Source organism: Prionailurus bengalensis, chromosome B1, assembly GCF_016509475.1.
Source record: "Prionailurus bengalensis isolate Pbe53 chromosome B1, Fcat_Pben_1.1_paternal_pri, whole genome shotgun sequence".
NCBI classification, from domain to species: domain Eukaryota; kingdom Metazoa; phylum Chordata; class Mammalia; order Carnivora; family Felidae; genus Prionailurus; species Prionailurus bengalensis.
The window spans coordinates 114,622,883-114,645,286 of NC_057344.1; the positions used below are offsets into that span (position 1 = coordinate 114,622,883).

The 22,404-nt window shown below is 36.4% G+C and overlaps 1 protein-coding gene across 15 annotated transcripts in view; it reads left to right on the plus strand.

The window, feature by feature from the left end:
- Positions 1–22,404, plus strand: part of COL25A1 (collagen type XXV alpha 1 chain) — a 469,374-nt gene that overhangs the window by 227,880 nt on the left and 219,090 nt on the right. The gene's annotated exons all lie outside the window — the stretch shown is intronic.

Genomic DNA, 22,404 nt, shown 5'->3' on the forward strand with positions numbered 1-22,404 from the left:
AGCAGTATAAAGTTTTATGTGGGCCCCCTATAGAGTTATGTAACTGATTTAGCACATCTGGGCAGGGAATAGCTTGGCAACTATCACACTGATTGCAACATCTATTATTGGGAAATAAGACATCTTGGTGAGGTTGGGGGTCTGTAGTGGTCATGGTGCTTGTCATTTCAGAGTAATCAAAAGGTTTTAAAAAGAAGACAGAAACCTTGCAGAGGGTTTTGCAAGCTGAGAATGTGGGTGGGTCTGTATTATAGACTTCAGGAAGGACAGAAACAGTGAAATCACTATCAGCCACCAGATTTGAGAGACTCATATTGATCCTATAATTGCAGGAAAAGCAAAGTTCCAAAATATGGGATCCTTGTAAAATGAGTGGGTTATGCTTCACACTGGAAATAAAACTTCAGTGATACTAATAACCCCAAGCACCAATTTTGAAAATAACAAAGAACTCTCATTGTTTCACTCTCTTTCAAAACTCACCCATATAAAAGACATAAACTGAGTTTATGAAAGAAAAGATATAACTAGTAAATGCAAACTGTTCACCCTAAGTTGTAAAGAAAGAAATGTGAGTGGTAATTGAGGTAAAATCTTTCATCTGTTAACTTAGAAGTTTAAAAATTAATGAGATTTTTTAGTGCCGCTGTAGATGTGGAGATTGGAACTATCACGTTTCTGGTCAACTTCTCCAAAAAAAAAATCCTTGACTCCTTTAGCTTATGAATCATATTTCTGAGGCTCTATCCCAAGGAAATAGCCCCTAATAAGAAAAAAAAATAAAACAAAACACCCTGTTTTAGTTTGTTTGGGCTACTGTAACAAAATACTATAGACTGGATAGCCTATAAAGAACAGAAATTTATTTTTCAGTTCAGGAGACTACAAGTCCAAGGTCATGGTACCAGCATGGTCGAGTTTGGGTAAAGGCCCTCTTCTGGATAGCAGACTGCTGACTTCTCACTGTGTCTTCATGTGGTGGAAGGGGCAAAGTGTCTCTCTGGATCTTCCTCTATAAAGGCACTCATCTCGGGGTGCCTGGGTGGCTCAGTTAAATGTCTGACTCTTGGTTTTGGCTCAGGTCAGGATCTCCTGGTTTCGTGGGTTCAAGCCTTGCAGGGGGCTCTGCGTTGGCAGTGATTCTTTCTCTCTCCCTCTCTCTGCCCCTCCACGACTCATGCTGTTTCTGTCTCTCTATAAAATAAATAAACTTAAAAAAAAAATGAAGGGGCGCCTGGGTGGCGCAGTCGGTTAAGCGTCCGACTTCAGCCGGGTCACTATCTCGCGGCCCGTGAGTTCGAGCCCCGCGTCAGGCTCTGGGTTGATGGCTCGGAGCCTGGAGCCTGTTTCCCATTCTGTGTCTCCCTCTCTCTGCCCCTCCCCCATTCATGCTCTGTCTCTCTCTGTCCCAAAAATAAATAAACGTTGAAAAAAAAATTAAAAAAAAAATGAAGGCATTAATCTCAGTCATGAAGACTCCTCCCTCATGACCTAATCATTTCCCAAAGGCCCCACCTCCTAATACTGTCACCTTGTGGGTTAGGACTCCAACAGAAGAATTTAGGGGGATACAAACATTCAGACCATAACAAACTGTATGTACAAAGATGTTCATCATGATATTGTTGACAGTAGTGAAAATGTGTGGGCAACCAAACTGCTCAACAGTATCGAGGATTATGTAATTTACTCTAAAATGAAATATCTACTTAACCAAATATGATTAAAGATAATGATTATGATGACTGATACAATATGGAAAATGCTTTTTTATGTGAGATCAAGTAAAAAAAGATTTAAAAAATCTTATGTATGTAAAATAAGCATATCAAATATATGGACATGAAAAGACACCAAAGTCAAATAATAGTTTTGTTAGGAAACTGAAAGTTTAAAAAAATTTTCCTAATTTTCTAAATTTATTGCTATGTGATTATCTTGCTCTTATTTTTTTAAAATTGCATCTTTTAAAACTTATCTAACGTAAGTAGCATTATGCCTACCTTATAAATGAATAAATAAATAATTAAGAGCCAGCAGCTTCGACACATCGAGACCATTCCAGTTCCCTTTTTCTCCCCCCAGAAAAGAAAATAAAACCATAGATAGATATGATTATTTTGTTTATGAAGAGCCTAGGAAGTGTGCTTGTTTTGGTTTTCACAGTGCCGTGATCCATCCTTCCTTCCTTTCTTCTGTCCTCCCTCCTACCCTCCTTTCTTACTTCCCTCCCACCCTCCCTCCCTTTCAGTCTGGCTGTCAAACATGATAAATCTGTTGCATGTGCACCAGGCCCTTAGACTAAATATTCTACTTACCCGTTACTAGTGTTTTTTCATTGCATTTATCTTTTCATCCAAATATAATGATCCAAATGTTGTGTTGAGTTTGGGGAGCCTTTAATATGTCATTAGGAAGACCTTGATAAAAGAAAAGGGCAGGTGTCCCACCTGTGAAAAAGCAATAATAGAGGGGATTAGTTTCCCAAGTCCAGCATGGGGCTTACTGCACTGGCCAGCTTCCAAGCTACTGAAGACATGCACAGCTGGCCTTGGAGGAGCCACCGAAAGCAACGGCACGTGCCCTGGGAGACTTCTGGGCATTTCGTAGAATAGGATCTAAACTTAGAAAGCAAGTTTTTGGTTTTGGATTATTGCTGGAATCTTTGACATTCCTTTGGTGCATCAGTCTACAGGATATACAGTCTTGTTTGCCTGATGAAGACACCATCCCAGTATCTTTGATTTTGTTTGAGATCTGACTCTCCTTTCAATTTCCTAAGACATACTTTGTGTTATATTAGGTCGGGAAAATTTTTGCCTCACTAATCCATTTTCTTCCATGTTTTCCTCCTATTCCATTTGCTTCTTTCCCTCTTTAAATTATTACCATAATCTTGGCCTCAAAAAATCAGCATAAGCCAAAGTCAGTCTCATGAGGGAGATATTACTTTCATGTGTGGCCTAAACATAGCACATAAACTACTCCCTGGAAAAGAAAACAAAAATTGTTCAACAGGAGATGGAGTATATATTCTTCTGTAAAGAGATTTTTCCACTGTGCTTCCTGATATCCTAAATGGTTCCCAACCTGATGAAACAAAATTTGGATTCCCGTCTGGCACCAAAGCATTACAAAAGATTCTGTGACTTCAGTTTTGCTGTGATGATAAAACATTTTCAGGACTTTCCCCCCTAAAGTCAGACTTACACTCTGTTTAGATGATGAGGCTGCCCATTAAAGCAGGAAAGGGGCCGGTAGGGGACAGTGGAGTCTCTCAGGAATTGTACACGTTCAAAAAGTATGGACATTTGAAGAACACAGTTTCTAAAGATGATTTCTATAGTGTGTCAGATGAAAGAGGTTTTTAAAGAATTTTTTATACTTTTATACTCATAGGATGATCTGTTATAAACCTTATTATATTTCCTGGAAAGTTGCAGGAGTAAGATAAAAAGCACAACTAACTCAAAAAAGTTGTCTCTTGGGATTTTTACTTCTCTTTTGCTATCTCGCCATGTGACAGCCAAAGAAAATTTAAAGGCCACAGGTGCCTATAGGAAAATCTGTATAAGAAATCACAAACACTGTTTCAGAATGAGACTAATTTTATCTGTAAATATACTACCAAAGTGACCTGATGAAATTTGATTTTTATGCCTCATGCATTCATAGATGTACCAAACATCTATTAATACGTCATCATTCTCTGAGGCACTAGGGCTCAAAGATGAATTAGAGTGATTCCCTGTCCTCAAGTACTTGAGAATAGTAGATGGCGCCTGACTTGTACAGGGATAATTGCGATACAACACGATCAGTGCTATAATGATGATGGAAGTGGGTAAGGTGGCATTCAAAATACTGACCAAATAGTGTAGCTTGTGCACCAACAAATCAGAATAAATACTGGCCTCCGTACTGGAATGGAGTTAGGTAGATCTCCTATGGGGCCAGGTCTTTCCTCCTTTAGTTCCCATGTTGTGTAGAGTTCTAGAGGGCTTTAAGGAAGGGGTTGGGGTGGTAGGCTATTAAAAGGAGAGGCAATTGGCCGGGAGGTACCTTCAAAACTGGCTAACTAACAACCAGTGTGGTAGTGCTGATGTGTACCAGCTACGAATCAGCTCTGGATATGGAGTATTACAATTCATTTAAAAATGAATGTCCAGATATTTCCATCACTGTTAATCTAGATTGCTGTCTATTTTAAATTCATTGAGTACATTTCTGCAGCTGTCACTAAGCTTTGCTTCAAATGATGTATGCATCACCCTAGGGCAGGTGGGACATGTAAAGACTTTGATGGGACTCTGCTCAGCTTGAAGTTCTGGATTTAAATGACTGATAGCATGTGTGGGTTCACCAAAGATATTACTATTACAAAAGAGTAGTTATGTACCACCTTTAATCTGACCATATTGCATTTCATCATTGGTTGGTGCAGTGAAATGAAAAACCTTGCCATACAGTGAATACTTTAATCTAGCGGCATGAAGAAGGCCTTGTCAGTCTTGGCTCAAAAATCTGGGCTTAATGACCAAACTGGAGATAGTTTTTAAATACAAATAAAGACTATTCAGCAGCTATCTTTGTATGATTTCTTCTAAGTTAATATTAGATATTTTTGGTTATTTCATCCAATAGACTAGAAGTAAGGAATAAAATTGGGATGAAATTTATTCTTTAAACATATACATATGCATCTATAAAGCACAGAAAAGGTATTTACCAGCCATTTGGCTTTTTTTTTTTACTCCATCAATATTTTGTAGCACAACGAATACAACAAAATGTTTCTGTCAAGTAGCTGTAGAAGACATTTTTCTACATTCTTCTGTAATTTAGAACGTACCTGGTTAGATTATAATTGACACAACTGAACAAAGACTGGCTATTCACTTATTACAACTTGTGATGTAACTGAATGGAAGTGTTCCTACTTCTGAACATTTCTTCGTGCGGGAGGCAGAGTGTGTAGCAAGATCAAACAACTGTGCTTCATGATTGTGTGTACTCAGGCAGGATGGTTAGGACTCCAGAGGGATTTGTGTGCCTGCATCATGCCCTGGGCACTTCCCCTCCTCAATCCCTGTGGAATTTCTCAGCTGCAGCCATCAGTCCGAGGGGTTAGATGAGCCTGAAAGAAGCAGGCCACATTGCTTTCGTTCATTTCCATTGCCTTGTTCCTGCCACAGTTCTGAGTAGCCAAACAATTATGGGTTCAGGCTGACCTCCCTACCACTGTATGTGATACACCACTGCTCTGTCTCTACCTTCTACCCCTTCAAGGAGGACCTCCACACCTGATAGAGAAAAATAGGGCAGTGGCTGCTATCATTGTATCCGCTTAATGATATACCTGCCTGTCTGATGTGAAATCAATTGACTTCACTGGCATTCTTGTATCTACTTTGGTGTGCCTAGCATTATCACTTGTAGGTACTGGAGAGCAGGTGTGGCCATTAGTTAGGAAATGAACCATTTTCTTTTGTCTCTCATAGAAGCATATTGTTGGGAGGAGGTCTTGTACGGTCTCTGTGTTACAGATAAGAAGTCTAAGGCTGCAAAACTTAGCAACAACAAGGGATAGGAGGTCTCTGGTTCTCAATCTCCTAATCCTGCTGTCTCCTATTTCAAGGACGCTTCAAATCAATATTCTACTGATGAAAACCCTGAATTAGCTCATTGTATGTGAATGGAAATATTGGAAAGAATTTCATAGGTTTTAAAGGGAATCAATCAAAAGATACAAATAAATCTTGCAGGTTGGTCTCAGTTTTGTGATTTGTTGTTATATATTCTGTAATATCATCATCAAGTTATTATCCCTTTTACTTGGGTGGAAATTTGTAATTATGCCTGTGAAATTGACCTTGAATGTTATTGATGTCCAAATATAGGAGCAATGTTTTCCGAGTTTTGGGGCTTGCAGCTTCATTTATGAAGGTCTGCGTATCACAAAGAAGAAATGCAGACTCTGCAGAAAATCTAATTCATATTAACATGCCAGTATTCTGATGCTATTTCAGAATAGCATAAATAGTGCTACTTATTTTTTATTCTCTAAGGCTCAAATCTTTGGAGCCATCTTTGATGTTCAACCTCTATTATTCATCCCCTACATCAGAGTAAGCCTCCATGATTGATTCTTCTTATCAAAATTACTTTTAGTATCTAATTTTTGTCCCACTGCCACTATATTCTTTATTAATTTATGCCTTAGCTCTTGTAAGAGACTCATAGTTGACTTTGCTAACTCTTGAAAGGTTAGTTCTCCCAAAATACCTTCTTCATGTCCTTATTTCCTAACTCCTTCTCTTGCCACTTGAGGCCTTCTATAATCCAGACCCACCTTACCTATCTAACCTTATTTTAAGCAAAAATTCATGTTCCAGTGAAAGTGGTCTTACGGCCAGCTGCAGTGCACACAGCGAGCTGTGTTTATTCATTGTTATTCTATGTCCTGCTGTATCCTCTTTTTTTATCTACTCTTTTAAGTTAAGCTAAGCTCTACCTCTCTGAGAAGCTTCTCTCAATTCTCTGAGCTTCTGTGGTAAAACCAATGCCATATACAGTCTAACACCATATTATGTATATTGGTTAACATTGATCTTTAATTGTTTATGTTTCAGGCCTTGTATCTCTCTAGGAAGATCATGAGATCTTTTCAGGAAGAAACTATACATACACACTGTTGCTAGCATAAGGAACCTTGTTTATTCTTTGACTTAAACTGCTTTAAAAGTCAACAAATCTTTTAGATATGCCACCTTTATCTCAGCATAGCATATCCAGTGGTCAATCAAATTCAATCAGATATCTAGGGGATTTATTTCATTTATAGGAATCTTTTTTTATGCTGAGTATTAACAACTGCCTTCAAAGCTTACAAGTAGAACTTAAGAACTTCTTAATTATGATTATGAAATGAGGAGGCTGAATATGAAGACGGCTTAATGATACATGCCCTGATTAAGTCATATATGCTCATAAATATGCATGTGGATGGGGTATAGTTAGTGTCAAAATGGATTAAGATCCTAATTTCCTCATTTTTGTCCACACTCACATATAGATATGGGGAACCACTAAAAATGAAAATGTATTCTATTGAACATTTTACACAAAGTATTTTGTATAAGAAGTTTATTTTATTGATATTGTACACTTGTCTTATTCAAGACAGAATCTTGTGTTTTGAAAGACACATAACAAGCCCACTTGTTGGCACGTGAAAAATATGAGTCCTTTTACTAAGGAGCATAAAATATATTTCATAGTACCAATTCCATTTTCTGAGCATCATGGTTCCAACTATATTTACCACAGTTGATATTTTCCTTGAAAGTTTTCCTCTAAAGTTACCTGGTATCATAATAAAATGCCATATTTAAAAACTGTTCTATTTTATGTAAAGCTGTTATGAGAGCAAATTGCAAAATAAAAGTCCTCAAATCCTCCTTTGAAATCACCTTCTCTCTCATAACCTGAAGTTGTAACTCTTGAACTTTCACCCCTGATAGTTAGTTCCAGAGCTCCTGGTCTACTTTATCAGAGGTCTTTCATAAATCCTTTAAAGGTGATTGGCATTTGTAGTTAGGTCTCAGACATTTTACTTATTGGCCTCTGACACACATCTAAACGTTGGTATGCTTTGAGGTTCCCATCTTGGTTAGAGCAGAAGATGTCAGGTAAGAAGCCAATATGATTTTAGTGAATGTTTTCCTCATTGTTTAAAGCCCTAAGAGTGTGTGTCTACCAAAGTAAAAGTCTGTCTTTTTTTAAAACCTTGTATTAGTTCCTGTACAATATAGAAAAAACCCCTCGATTTGCCAAGTTAAAATCGTAGGTATTGGATTGGCCCTTCTGCAGTTTCATTGGAAAATGTTTGCTTGCTGTGTGATGGATATAGCAGCATTAAAGTGCCAGAATTATTGTGAAATCATATGGGGAAACATTTTATTCATAGAAGTCTACTCATAATGTTTTTGAATTCTAGGGAATTTGCCTGTCAGGATGAATCTGAGATTTAACTGTAAGGGAACAACTGTGTTTGTTTTGAAGGAGGCAGTGAAACTCTGTGGGGTGGTTAGGGGATTTCAAGTATCTTTTTAATGGCCAAATGGGACTGGATTTTCTGGTGAAGATCACCTATATTAGCATTTCTATGGGAGGCCAACCATTATCCTAACCTGCACAACATTTTGTTCTCAGTTAGTTTAACAAGATAATTTGACATTTTGTAGAGCGCTTTTCATATGCATGACATTTCAAATACATCATAGCATTGAGCAAATTAGTTCCTTACACAGGCAAATAGCAGTTCTTCCTTCAACTATAGTTTTAAGTATGGAATGCCGTTTCTATTTAGGAAACTGAGAATAACGGTAAAAAAAATTGTGTACTTTTACTTAACAGCCATGTCAAAATGTTTATTAAGTTGGTAGTGCTATTGCAAGAAGGTAGAATTTACATTGCTATAGAACCAATTCTTGGGTATGTTGGAAAAAAGATTGGAGAGAAAAATGGACCAAATACATGGCAAGAGAGAACGGATTGTGATTATTATATTGTCTTCTTGAAATTAAATTTAAGTAAGGAGAGGACAAGAATTATGAAAGACTAAGGATCAGGCGTGGAGAATTAGGGCTGAGAAATAGTGGGACCGGGTTTTCCTAGTGGAAAAACCTTTTCTGTTGGGCCAATAAGTACTTCCCCCATATTTATGTGGAAGTTTATCGATCAGGGAATCATATGATGAAAATGCATTTAAATGATTCCCCTTGTACGTGGATGCAGTTGGATTTGAGAGAGACCAGGAAAGAATTCAGAGCTGAAAAGTAAAGACCTAAACTCTCTGAGGTAGACATTGTCTACATTGTGTAGATGAAAAACTAGGTTTTACAAAGTTAATCTGTCCAAAGTCACAGCTAATTTGTTACAGTGCGAGGTTCAAACATAGATCCCTGTGGCTGGTTTCACAAATTATACTCTGCTGGGTTTTTGTTTGTTTGTTTTTTTTAACCAGAAGAAATACTACAAAACTGTTATTGTTATTTTGGCTTTAACAAAAAGTCATCCATTTACGTAATATTTAATTATGTTCCAGGTACAGAGAACCCAATGGTGAAAAAGACACCATCCCTTATTTGTAAAGACCAATTTGTTTTTATTTGTCTCATTCTAAATATTTATATGTAACAGACTTACTAAAATTGGTATGCATGGTATAGCTAACAATACTGTATTGTACACTTAAAATTCTGCAAAGAGGGAAGATTTCACGTTAAATGTTCTCACCATCAATAAAAAAAAAAGAAAATACTGGCATGCATAGTGTAAGAATATATTTTCTGAGCATATACATTAATATGTGCTAATCACATCCGCCTGGGTTAACCATGAGTGTTTTCAGTGTATGAAGAGAGCACGGTTCCTTTTTAGCTTTGTAAAATAAAAGTTCATTAAGTTTTGGCAAGTAGTGTCTCATGATTAATTTGCATTTAGAATGAGAAGCTAAAAAACCTATAAACTAGAATTGTTTTTTTTTTTTAATATTTATTTTTGAGAGAAAGGGAGCCAGCATGAGCGGGGAAGGGGCAGGGAGAGGGAGACACAATCTGAAGCAGCCTCCAGGCTCTGAGCTGTCAGCACAGAGCCTGACACGGGGCTCAAACCCACTGACCGTGAGATCATGACCTGAGCCGAAGTCAGACGCTTAACTGACTGAGCCACCCACACGCCCCCTTATAAACTAGAATTGTGAACAGAGAACCTCTGGAATACTTATGAACCAATTCTTTCCAACTTCAGTTAAAGCTTCTGTTTTCCTTAATGGCAGCTCTGTGTGTTTATATCAGAAAATGGATCCAATAGTGTGCTTAGTAAACAAGCAAGTCTTTAGTTTTGGAATTTACAATTTTGGAGTCGGACTGTCTGGGCATAAATCCCTTACCTGCCACTTACTGGATTTGTGACACTTAACCTCTTTATATCCTCATTTTCTGAAATTATATTGAGGTCACTCAACCAGTGTAAGTAAATGAAACTGTGCCTGGGTGGTGCTTAGTTTGGTGCCAGACAGATAATGAGCACTTGTAAATATTAACCATCATCATTATCCCTTTCATTATGTGCAAGTATTTGTATTTCCCCACCCCCCACCCCATGACACTGTGGGGCCATCAGCTTGGCTGATTTCCACAGATGGGCTCTTACTGGCTCACGCCTGCTCTGATTGCCTCAGTGCCCTCTGCCTTCATGCTTGTTTCAGAGGGTCTTGACTTCCATGCTGCCCCTTCCCTCTGAAGTACTCCTAACCCTATTCTGATGGTTTCATCTCTACTCTTTGTTTACTATCTTCCATCACGAATTTTCAGTGTTAAACCAGTTCTCTTAGGATTATTTTCCCCATTGATGACTAATTTTAGCAATAGGCATGCTAAATAATTCATTTAGCACTGGCTTAAAGAAATGTGGGCCATTTACATGTGTGTAATGATGTATGTGGTGCTGCTGTTTAATTCATCTATCAGTTCTTTGGCAAAAGCTTGCGACCTTGCAAAGCCATTAATGAAAACAAATCCCAGTTTCCATTAACCCACTTTTTCCTCATTTTCTATTGTTTCAGTCACTGATAAATTGAGTTAACATTATTTAACTTACTGAATATATGACAAACTACATTCAACCATTGATCTTGTTTTTTTTTTCTATTATTTAAAAAATTCCCTTTATCTTTAAAGATCTATTCACTGTTCTGCATTCCATTAGGAAATGGAATCTAGAGAGCTCATTTAAATTTTTCTGCAGACTTGGGAACTCAGTTTTTCTTCATGTTAATATATTACATTGTATATGTAATAACAACTCATCATATAGCATATAATCTCACAAAGAAACACATCTTTCTTAGTTCCCAACCCCTACTCTCTGACGTCTTGCAGCCCCCTTCCCTGCAAGTAGAAATAGAAAAGGTTGTCATGACAAATCCCCTATAGGATCATGGCGTAAAACTTCTAGTACCATAATAATGAAACACTTTATGTGTGGGAGACGAATGATAGAAATAACAACTGTGCCACATCAGACCTCATTAAAGTCAATGGACTGTAACCAGGGACTATTTGTAGTCTTGAACAGCTTCTATTGAATATTGTACTATATTTATTATCTAAATATTGAAAACAGCAATAAAGACAACTCCTCATTTGCTAGAATTCCATTTCTGGAAACAAAGCCTCAACATAAAGCCCAGAAAAGATCCCATTGCACTTGGTTTGGAAACCCTCTTTTTAATTGTGTAAGTGGAGTTGTTTCATCCAGTGTGTTCTTGTGAGAGTCCCCAGTTGTCTCATAAATATGGTCATTTTTCTCTAGTTATAAACTTACAAATATCAATTAATTCTTGGGTAAGTGTAAAATGTGCTTGAATTTATATGAAATACTTCATTTAAATGAAGCACAAGCCAGAATTGAACTTGAAATAATGGCAAGAAGGTTTAGAATGCTATTATGTGGCCTGTTGGCCTCTCTCCACAAGGCACAGAAACTCAACCAATTAAAAAAATGCTAATGATAATAGTAATGTTGCGAATTACATTCACCACAATTCTGTTTTTTTTTTAAGTCTATTTATTTATTTTGAGAGGGACAGAGACAGTGTGAGTGAGGGAGGGTCAGAGAGACAGGGAAAGAGAGAACCCCATGCAGACTTTACACTGCCAGTTGTGGAACCCAACATGGGACTTAAACTCACAAACTGTGAGATCATGACCTGAACCAAAACCGAGTTGGTCACTTAACCGACTGAGCCACTCAGGAGCCCCAATATTCACGATTTCGATGTAAGTTGCTTATATTTATGTAAAATATTCACATTGCACTTGTTAAAATTTCCATTTTAAAAGTGAGAAAAATAAATAGACAAAACAAAACACTTGTTCTCAATGTATTTCATGAGAAAATAAAAACATACTTTGCCAGAAGGGCATGCCTTGCTGCCTAAAAATTCTAATGGAAAGTATATTTGGGAATAAATAGCCCATTTTCCTCTAAACTAGTTGCTTTAAAACCAATTGGCTGCTACCCCAAGGAAGTATTGCATTTTACATTATTTATTTATTTATTTATTTATTTATTTATTTTTTAAAAAAAATTTTCTCTTAATGTTTATTTATTTTTGAGACAGAGAGAGACAGAGCATGAACAGAGGAGGGGCAGAGAGAGAGGAAGACACAGAATCTGAAACAGGCTCCAGGTTCTGAGGTGTCAGCACAGAGCCCGATGCGGGGCTCGAACTCACAGACCGTGAGATCATGACCTGAGCTGAAGTCGGACGCTTAACCGACCGAGCCACCCAGGTGCCCCTGCATTTTTACATTTAAACCAGTGCACCTGTACACATCCACCCAGTTGGCTTTAGGTGACCTAATGTGTACACTCCTAATGTTTTCACATTTATTAGCTACTAAAAGAAGGGAGTTTTATCTTTTTTTTTTATATCTTCTATGAGTTACATTGTTTCATCTTCATTAATTGAACACAATTTCTGCAAATATTTTGTTTCATAAGTGTGACTTGAAATTGTTACCAAGAAAAAGTTGAGGGTGTAAAAGCTAGAAAATAAGCAGATTTTTGAGAGGAATATTCATAAAATTACTTTAAAGATTTGATCTTTTTATTTGATTTTTTAAATCTCCTCTAGGAATTTGACAAAACAATTCTAATTACTAATCTTGGGAGTCTAGTACATTATAGATTTTCCTAGCCTTATTGAAATTAGGTGGTTGGGGCTCAAAAATAAAAATTTAGCAACTTCATTTTTATGGTTTATAACTAAAATACCAATGAACTATTTTTACTAACAAACTATTAATTTTTATATTTTTTATTACTCAAATAACTTGTAAGAATAAAATCCCCTAAACATTTGTTAGTGTGTATCTTGTGTTGCTAAAAAAAAAGGGAAATCTACTTTTACAATTTTTCAATTAAACTCATTGCCTTTAACATAAATAATGCATATCTGAATAATATTCTGTCGAGAGTTATGGAGCTTGGCTATTGTAAACTTAAATTATTACCTATTATTTATTATGATTACCTTTCTTTTACAAACTGACATTCCATGGAGATTAGAAACTTGAGGAAATTTGAAACAAAAACACACACATAAAAGATATTTGAAACAAACTAGCCTCTGTTACATATAGTGCAGTACATGCTGACTTAAAATATCTTGGGAAATAAATCTCTTAAATAAAAAAAAAGTTATTTCTTTTAAAAATTAACACAGTATGAAATAATGTTGGCATGCATCAAATACTCCATAGGCAGTATTCCTTTAAAGTTTTATTGAGTGCTAAGTCCTGTGCCCGTTTATTAGAGACACAAAGATGAACAAGGGAATTTGTATCCTCAAGAGCTTACAGTCTAGTGGGAGACTGTAACAAGTAATAATAGTATATCTGCCTCTAAGTAGCCATGTTATAAAAATATGAAGAAAGCCATTGATAAAATGAAGCAGTTTGGAAAGTTGGCGATGGTTGTGTCCAGTCTTTCAATCTATAGAGCATGAGTTCCAAAATGAGAAGCAGCGTGCTAAGTCAAAGAGCACTGAGCTTGGAATCAGGAAGCTGATGTCTGCTGTGTGGGACCCTCAGCAGGTTGTTTTCACTTATCTTGGCTTCAATCTTACATTTGCAGAAATATGAATCATTGATTTATAAGCTTGTGTTAGCCGATGAACTTTTACAGCAAATGGTTGCAATTCAATATGGCAAATTGGAGCTGCTCTCGCATCTGGGTATCAAGCACAGTGTGAAAACCTTGGGCTGTATGACCTCTTGGGTATGTTGTCGTATGGACATTTTATGAGTATGGGGAAAATACATTTTAGCTAATATTCTGCTTCTACCAAACTTGCTGTTTAAGCCTTTTACTTCTAATTGTGGAATGAAAAGCTTTGGTCTATGTTGAAAGAATTTCAGGCATTAAGCATGCAAGCAGGTGGGAGGACTTTGGGGAAGGCTCTGAAATTAATCTGTGCCTACTTGCAAGGTTAATCCAGAAGATCTGAAGGTAAACGTGGTTTAGTATTCTCAAAGGAGCAGGAGGATGGGGGAGGATGGTTCAGGAAGGCTGATCTACCATCTCCTCTGTGCCCAGACAGGTTCCTCTCTCCTGAGAGCCATCTGCAGCTGTTGGAGACCTATTCCTGGGATCACTTGCAGGGGAGGGGTCCTAGGCTTGCACACATTTCTTCTGTAGGCCTCCCTACTCCAGTGTGCATTGGCACATGGGTTGCTCCATATGCTTTCCAGGGCTTTTTACTCACTCTTTCCCTCTGTGACCACAAGCTCAGTCTCCTGCTATTTCCTTTGCCTTAATATTTCTGCTTTTCTGCCTCCAGAATTCTGGATAAGAGTATGGAATTTTTGGACTATTTACTGTTGTTTGAGGTAGTTTTACATCATTTTCTCTGATGACCTCTTTGCCTCTGGAGATGAAACTTCTGACTAAAATTTCAACCTTTAGGGCACTTGAGTGACTCAGTCGCTTAAGCATCCAACTCTTGATTTTGGCTCATGTCATGATCGCACAGTTAATGAGTTCGAGCCCTGACAGTGTGACACTGTAGAGTCTGCTTGGGATTCTCTCTCTCTCCCTCTCTCTGCCCCTCCCTCACCCCCCCCCCCCCGGTCTCTCTAAAAATAAATAAGTAAAGTTAAATAAAATTAAAAAAAAAATAAATCAGCTTTTTATTAGGATGTGTCAAATTGTTTAGAAGTCTTACTACTTTTATTGATGATTATGACAGTAATATAGCATGGAAATAGTTTATAAGCTTCAATGAATTAATGAGAAATGAAGGGCAGACTCACTTATCATATGTATATAGCACTTACAGCCTTTACCTTCCCAATAATCACAAAAATATGGTAGAGTTAGTATTATTTACCAGATCTTTTAGCAGACTAAAACCAAAGAAGTTAATTGTAAGATCAATTTGCACAGCAGTGGAAACCAGTAAGTCTTTTAACTTTGCATTCCATATTCTTTCTTTATACTAACTTGCCTCTTTGAATATTTTAATCAGAAGGTAATGTTAATTTCTCACAATCTTATTCACATACACATTCAGCTTTTCTTGTCAAATACTCAAATACATTATTACTATTGACTAAATGTAACAAGAAAATATAAATAAACCAGAAGACCGAGTTACTATTTATTGAGCTCCTAGTTTGTGCCATTACATATGTTCATTACCTTTTTTATGGAATGCTCAAATGATCCAGGTCAGTAGTCACCATTAGGTCATTCTTGTAACAAGATGGTGAGTTTTTCCCTGTTCTCAGGTTTTTATGACAACACATCTAATCATGATCACTCAGGGTATGAGCCTTCCCTTTGTTTCTTTTTTTTAATCCTCTTCTCTGAAGTATAATTGACATGTAAAAAGCTGTACATATTTAATCTATCAGCTCAATGAATTTGAAATAAGTATACATCTGTGAAACCATCACCATGATCAAGGCCATAGACATATCCATTACCTCCCAAAGTTTCCTTCCACTCCCTACTATTACTATTTTGTGGTAAGAATGCTTGACATAAGATCTACCCTCCTCGGAAATCTCACATATACAGTACACTATTGTTAGCTGTAGGCACCATACTATGGTAGATCTCCAGAATTCATCTTCCTTAAAAGTAACTTTGTATCCATCATATTCCCGTTTCCCTCTCCTCCCAGCTCATGGCAATAACTATTCGACTCTCTGCTTCTATGAGTTTGACTATTTTAGATTCCACATATAAATGAGATCATATTTGTCTTTTTGTATCTGGCTTATTTCATGTGGCATAATCCCCTCCAGATCTATCCATATTATTGCAAATGGCAGGATTTCTTTCTTTTTTGAGGCTGAATAACATTCCACTGCATGTATATGCCACATTTGCTTTAACCATCTATCTGTTGATGGACATTTAAGTTGTTTCCTTACGTTGGCTATTGTGAATAACATTGCAATAAACACAGGAGTATAGATATCTCTTTTTGAGATCTTGATTTCAATTCTTTTGGATAAATATCCAGACGTGGGATTGCTGGATCTTATTCTAGTTCCGGCTTTAATTTTATGAGGAATCACCATATTTTTTAATAGTGGGTGTGCCAATGTACATCCCACCAACAGTGTACAAGGTTTTTTTTTTCTCCATTCCATCACCAATGCTTATCCTGTTGTTGTTGTTGTTGTTATTTTTAATAATAACCATCCTAACAGGGGTTAGGTGATATCTCATTGTGGTTTTGATTTGCATTCCTCTGATGATCAGTGATGTTCAGCACTTTTTCATATACTTTTTGGCCATTTGTAGGTCATCTTTGGAGACATGTCGATTGGGTTCTTTGCTCATTTTTAAATTGGGTGATTTATTGTTTTGCTATTGATTTGTAGGAGTTCCTTATATATCTGGAGTGTTGACCCTTTATCAGATATATGGTTTGCAAATATTTTCTTCCATTCCATAGACTGAATTTTTATTTTGTTTATCATTTCCTTTGTTGTGCAAAAACTTTTTAGTTTCATATAATCCCACTTGTTTAGTTTTTGCTTTTGTTGCTTGTGCATTTGTTGTGATGCCCAAAAAATCATTGTCAACACCAGTGTCAAGGAGCTTTTTCATTATGTTTTCATCCTAGGAGATTTATTGTTTCAGTCCTTATATTTAAGTCTTTAATCCATTTTGATTTTAGTTCTTCCCTTTGTTTCTATCCATATTATTTCTTTTCCCCCCAAAACAGGGACAGCTAGAAAAATGTGTGTTGAAATAGGAAGCAAGAGGTAAAAACAAAACAAAACAAAACAAAAAACCCAGCCCATTATAGATTCTGAAACTTTTCTTGAACACTTCTTATTTATTTAATTGTAAATGTTTATAAGTGGTAAAATGTTTTTAAAGGACAAGTAAAATCCTTGTAAAAAAAAAAATCTCTTCTCTAAGTAACCAGAAAGGTTACTCAGCCATGAAATACTTGGAGTGGAGAAGAGTGGATAGATTCAAGTAATAGAAATAGAATTGACAGGTTTTGGTAATTCATCTGATAAACCAGATGAGGGTATTCCAGACATGTGCAATGACCACCCACCCCCCAAGATCATGGGAAGGCTCATACATAAGCATGTGTTTACTTCTAGGTACATCTCTCACCTTAGAAAAGAGCCTTCTGACAGGTGGGTATACCTTTAGTAAGGAGTAGAGTGCTCCAGCAAATATTAGTTTTGGGCACAAAGAATTAGCTTAGCTTAAGACACCTTCTTATGATGTGATTTGATGACCTGGATCTATCTCCAGCTGGGTTTGTTGACACAAGTCTTTAAAGCATTTCCATTATGGCTAATTTTTACTAATGTCTGTCTCAGGCTGACAGTTTGCATTGTCTTTCAAGCAAAAACTCTTTCTGAAACACGAACAGTACTGATTGCCATGAATTTTGTTATTACAAAGAGCAATCTGGTTTTTTAGCCTCTCTCTGTTTTCCATAACTCATTTTTCATTTCATGAATTCTCTGCTTGTAAGTTTTCACTTCTTCTGTTGCTAATAGCTTCCCATTCATATTCTTGAACCAGTTTCTCTTGCAGAGTCATGGCTTTCTGCTGACAGAGTTCACTGAGAATTTCTGCTCCAAGGACCTGGCCAAATTCAGTGAATAAGAGTCAGGTTTTAGCTTTTGTATTCATTCATACAGCTCATGACTACTCAACACTTCATCACTCGGCTTAGAATGGAAATGGCCACTGTCTATCTGAACTATTGTTAACATCAGTTTTGCCTGGGAAAAATCTATCATTTGCCTTCTCTGATTTTTCATCCTAGTGTCCAGCTGTCCATTGTTAAATTCATCCCATCCAATCATTTTTAAAAAATTATTTTCATCCTTAAAATCAAAAGCAGTATCAAATTATCTGATCTGCACAGATTATTTTCAAAAATTTTATTTATTCTTTTTTAAGCAAGATCTGTATTTATGTCTTTCAGGAGGTTTATGTAATTTATTAGTTCACTAAGCCTAGTATAATGCTCACTCCAGTCTTCTGTTTCTTGTAGTAACTGTACATCCTCTTCTCCAATCTAGTATTTTCTTTATAAATCCCATAGTTTAGATTCTCATCTTATCATAACTCAGTTTAACTTCATTTTCTCTTTCACATAGTGTGAAATTCTTTGTAACTTTTTCATTTTCAATAGGTATGTTTTTGTCAGTGTCTTTTCAGTTTCCTTAGATTCTATTCTTTCTCAATTCTCAATATAACAGACACTTCCCACAGCATTTGGTTTATTCCTTTAAGCCTATGATTGAATATTTAAGACAGACATGTTCAGAAATATTCTTTGTCTCTTCATGTTTTCAAAAGATATTGCATTTTTGACCATTTTTTCATGATTTGATATCTTTTAAATATTGTTTTATAGCTTATTTCACACTATTTAAAATACTTATGCAATTTATTTTTATTGATAAATTCTATCATTTAAAAGGAACATTCATCAGGGGAAAATGGTAAGCTAATTCCAATAAACATAATAATAAGAGATATCTGAGATTTATTATGAAAATCAGGACTAAGCTCTTCTGACACCTTTGCTGTTGGTGAGACAGTAGTCAAAGTACCTTCCACTGTAATTTTCCCTCTGGTAATTCCTAACATTTTTCTCTTTATTCTTGAACATTATTATATTTAAGTGTGATTTATTTTTACTTGCCATTTTGGGTATAACTTTAATCTTAGGGTTTCTATATTCAGTTCTGGAAAATCCTCATCTGTTATCACTTAAATAAGGGCTTCTCTATAATTTCTTTTGGGTACTCTTGGTGATGTAAGTAAAATTTTGCCTCTTGACACAGACAGCTAGGTAGGTGGGTAGACAGATAGAAATGTAGATAGACAGATAGTTGTCTTAGTCTGTTTGGGCTGCTATAAAAAATTACCACAGGCTGGGTGGCTTGTAAACAGCAAAAACTGTATTGCTTACAGTTCTGGAGTCTGGAAAGTCTAAGATCAAGGTGCCAGCATGGTCATCTTCTGGTGAGGGCTCTCTTCCTGGTTCATAGATGGTATCTTCTCACTCTATCCTCACATAGTAGAAGGGTTTGGGAGTCTTTCTAGGGAATCTTTTATGAGGCACTGATTCCATTCACAAGGGCCCCAGCCTCATGAATTAGTCATCTCCCAAAGACCCCACGTCCTAATACCATCAGTTTTGGGAGTTAGAATTTCAATATATGGATTTTGGGAGCATACAAACATTCAGACCAGAGTAGATAGATAGACAGACAGATAGATAGGAACAAATCAATATTGGATCTGTCTCTGGGCTGTATTCTGCATCTTCTACATCGATTCTGTCTTTAACCATATCCAGGCTACCATTTAAATGATTTGTTCTTTTTTTGTTTTCTTTTTAATTTCAATGACTTTTTTTTTTCAAGGTTTCTCAAGGGTTCTCTTTCAGATAGATTTTTTTCTTATTTACCTTTAAAAACCCTTGCTCTTTAATGAATATTACCTTTTAATTTATCTCTTAAAGTATAATTAATATACTGACTTTTGTCTGATTTTTTTTAGATTAATTTTACCTGGAAAGAATTCATGATCCTATTGTTGAGTGTTGCCTTTCTTAGCATTAGATTTCTTCATATGTTTTAGAATTTTGTTTTGTGTACTCATGTATTCTTTCTCTCTGCCTGCCTTCCTCCCTCCCTCTCTCTTTTCTTTCTGTCTTTCTTTCAATGTAGTTTTCTCACTATGTATGCCTGCTTTTCTTTCTTCTGTACTCACCCTTTCTTACCTAACTCTTTTATGTTTGTCTTTCCCTGACATCCTTAGCCTTCTAGACCAGACTGGTCTTCAAATGGCATTTCTAGAGGTGCCTGAATGGCTCAGTCGGGTAAGCATCCGACTTCAGCTAAGGTCATGATCTCCCAGTTCATGAGTTCGAGCCCCTCGTCAGGTTCTGTGCTATCAGCTCAAAAATGGAGGCTGCTTTGGATTCTGTGTCTCCCTCTCTCTCTGCCCCTCCCCTGTTCACTCTCCATCTGTCTCTCTCTCTCTCTCAAAAATAAACATTAAAAAAAATAAAATGGCATTTCTAGACTTCTGTCCTAGATATATGTTGTAGAGATGATAGAGTTAAGCATCAAGTAAGCATCTACTGGTTTTCTAATTGAGAGACTATGTCCATATTCTTCAGCCTTTAAGCCAGAGACCTGGTTTTTTTTCAGCTTATCTTCAGCATTTCCAAGTCACTGGCTTTATTAAGTGAGCCTGACTCTGGTTAGAAAACTTTTGAGTATTTATTCTCCAGGAATCATACTTATGGCCATTATTTCTATGTCTGGAACTAGAGCCAACAGGCTCATGGCTTTATCCCTGCTTCCCACTTTGCATTTTTGGTCCATTTCTAGCCTGTGGACATGCCCGTTTCTTTTTTGAATACAAATTCTTCTAAAAACTTTTTCTCTTTTTATAATTGGCCATATGTTTTGAGTAGAAGGAATAAATCAGAGCATAAACTCAAGGTGCTGTCTTCACAACACTATACTAACAAATTTTTCATATGTGCTATTTTATGTAATCTCTTCAACTTCTTTCCCTCTTTAGGGCAGATAGATATCTTATACATTAACCTATAACCCTTACTATGCAGACCATAGACATCAGAAGTATATATTTGTTGCTAAATACTTCTTAGTTCAAGTAATTTTATAATTGAAAAAAATCTGATTCCTAATCTTAAAGACATTGTATATATGAGAATATGTCAATATATTTCTGTGCATGTGTGTTTGAATGGGTGTAAATAGATATGTATTTTCATACTTATTAGGGTCCTGCTGAGTTTATCTACCTATTCATGTGATTTTTTCTTCTGCTTTCAGTTTGGCCAAGAATATCTTGAATATGATTCAAGAAATTTCTCTTTAGTCCAGAATACAGAAAGAAATATGAAATTTTGAATAACAATTTTGGATTCTGGGGCTTCTTGTAACATTTTCAATCAATTTTATTGCTTGATCGTTTTTAACCTGTTACGAAACACAGATGACCAGACTTACTCTGTGTAAGGGCTTGAGGGGAAACTAACTGGCCCACTGATGTTTTTATTCTCATGATAGTGTTTCCATGTGGAAGTTGGTAGCTCAGGATCACGTTGGGAGCCGGCTGACTGCTAAGGCCTGTGCTGCTTGTGTCTTGAACTTTCTAGAGTTTGGAAGTCATCAGTCCAACTCAGCAGCTCATTCTTTAAAACCAGAAGGGTCTGTATTTTCCTTGGCCTCTTTATTACAGCAAATATTAGAAGACCTTAATTCTCATTGTGGCCTAATTATTCTCTTCTATTCATAATTCAGTGGGAACTATTCCTGCTTGAGGAAATGAGGGCAGAAATGATATAATTGAGAGTAATGGCTTGAAAGCCATGAATGTCTAGAATCTTGTGTTAAGTCTGATACATACTAGCTTGGTGGTCTTTATAGGCAATTCGCTGGAAAAAAAGAAGTCTTTCTCTACTTTCAAAGTGGGATCATCATAAAGACTATTTACTGAATGACAGTAATGAGATAGCTCCTTAAAAAAAAAGAGACCTAGGGGGCGCCTGGGTGGCGCAGTCGGTTAAGCGTCCGACTTCAACCAGGTCACGATCTCGCAGTCCGTGAGTTCGAGCCCCGCATCAGGCTCTGGGCTGATGGCTCAGAGCCTGGAGCCTGTTTCCGATTCTGTGTCTCCCTCTCTCTCTGCCCCTCCCCCGTTCATGCTCTGTCTCTCTCTGTCCCAAAAATAATAAACGTTGAAAAAAAAAAATGAGACCTATAGTTAGTACCTAAACACTTTCCAATTAAAGAGTATGTCCTTAACTCAGCTGGTTCTCAATAAGAGAAATTCTAATATATGAAAATTCATATTTAATAAAATAGAAATATTGTAAGGATAATTCCAATTACAAATATATACGTTTAACTGCCAACTAAATATTTGCAAGGAAGTCATCAATCATGATGAACCTGACTGAAGAGAAACTATAATCTTGAACTTAGCACTTTTAATTATTAATATAATGAAATCTTTATAAAAGAAATTTTCCTAAGACACATGAAATCTCAGTACCAATTTGCAATTAAATTCATCTTTACTGATGATAAACAGGCAGCATGAATAAAAATTCTGAATGTTCAGTGTTCTTAAGTAATGCTAGATGATTAGACATCTGGCATAGGTTTTATAATTAACTGAAGCTTAAGAGTTATGAGGATAAGCTGGCCTTTACAAATATCTGGTCCTTTCTTTGAGGTTACTAGTTAAAAATAGTGATAAAATACATCAATAATTATT